The following is a 1,705-nucleotide window of genomic DNA, read 5'->3' on the forward strand; positions in this document are numbered from 1 at the left end:
ACGTGCAAAAGACGTATAATTCTGACGAATCCATAAAAGAACCTTGTTTACTTTTATTACGTGTTACGTGATTTTGAATAAACATATTAAAATCAGTAATAGGTAGTACATTTCTATTTAACACTCGACAGAGGGAATAGAAAATATTGTGAGTTCTTGGTTAATAAACATGGTGCAATTTAATTAAATGTTATTCAATGTTAATTTAGCATAGGGGAGACTCGACGAAATCATATCTCTAGATTTATTTCCTCATTGAATTTTCTGCTGCGTACTAGAATTACAGGAATTGTTATTTTATTTGAATTGATTTTAAACCAACTATTTGATTCGTTTAAATAAAGTTGAGTTATGTCAATGGTGGTAATTAATATACAGTTTTAAATATTTACTCTTCGTGGGATCGATATCTGTACTCTAACCAGTACTAAAACTTGACACCGTATACTTGCGGTAGTGAAAATACCATCAACAAGTTTTTGGCGCCGTTGCCGGGGAGTAAACTATTTAATTGCATATTGATATCATTACTAATTAGTCTTTACTTTAATTTAGACTTTATTTTATTTTATTTTAGTTACTTTGTTAATCTATAATCTTTTTGTTTTGCAGTGCATGCGAAGATTTCAAAATCCCGACTTGCTAATTTTTGATCCGGAAATCGAAAGAACTGCTAGGAGATTAAGGAAAGCAAGGAGAGACGAAATTAAAGCGATGGATGAAAACAGAGATAATCAGAATGAGCTCCCAAGAGAGGTGCCAATCCGGGAACATTTCCGCCCAGTCATAAACGCTCACTACTCTGGAATAGCTCGTGGAACTATTGCTGCTAATAATTTCGAGCTAAAGCCCGCACTCATCAACATGGTTCAACAGAACCAATTTGGAGGAGCAGCCACCGCAGATCCCCATCTTCACCTCAGAACTTTTCTGGAGATCACGGATACGGTAAAAATTAACGGTGTTTCTGACGAAATTATTCGATTGCGCCTGTTTCCGTTTTCTCTCAGGGATCATGCTAGGAGCTGGCTCCAATCTCTACCGCTGGGAAGTGTTACTACTTGGGCAGATTTGGTTACGAAGTTTCTGTCAAAGTACTTCCCTCCTACTAAATCTGCTCAGCTGAAAATAGATATCACCAACTTCAGGCAGAGAGAATTTGAAGTATTGTATGAGGCATGGGAGCGATACAAGGAATTACTCAGGAAGTGCCCGAATCATGGCTATGCAGATTGGGTGCAGATTGAGTTATTTTACAATGGTTTAGATGGGCCAACTAGAGGGAATGTGGATGCAGCCGCCGGAGGTACTATTTTGTCTAAAACACCTGATGAGGCCTATGATTTGCTTGAACAGATGACCATCAACAGTTATCAGTGGCCGAGTGAAAGATCTGGATCAAGGAAACCTGCTGGAGTGTATGCTGTAGACCCGATCACATCACTTACTGCACAGGTTTCGGCATTGACCGCACAGATTGCAGCGATGAACAAGCCAGGCCAATCTACGTCTGATGTAGCATTGGTGACTGCTGAGGAAGAGCCAGTTGTGGAGGAAGCTCAGTACATCAACAATCGTGGCTTTGGAGGTTATCGAGGTAATCCTTCCCCTAATATTTATCATCCAGGTTTGAGGAATCACGAGAATTTCTCCTATGCAAACAACAAGAACGTGTTGAATCCCCCACCGGGGTTCAATACACAAA

General features: G+C 39.5%; 1 non-coding gene across 1 annotated transcript; it reads right to left on the minus strand.

Moving 5' to 3' along the window:
* Positions 1–1,119: 1,119 nt before the first annotated feature.
* Positions 1,120–1,226, minus strand: LOC142533995 (small nucleolar RNA R71). The gene has a single exon (XR_012816868.1). It is a non-coding gene; the product is annotated as a small nucleolar RNA R71 (small nucleolar RNA).
* Between the last annotated feature and the right edge of the window lie 479 nt (positions 1,227–1,705).

The sequence above is a fragment of the Primulina tabacum genome, chromosome 18 (assembly GCF_025594145.1).
Source record: "Primulina tabacum isolate GXHZ01 chromosome 18, ASM2559414v2, whole genome shotgun sequence".
Classification (NCBI taxonomy): domain Eukaryota; kingdom Viridiplantae; phylum Streptophyta; class Magnoliopsida; order Lamiales; family Gesneriaceae; genus Primulina; species Primulina tabacum.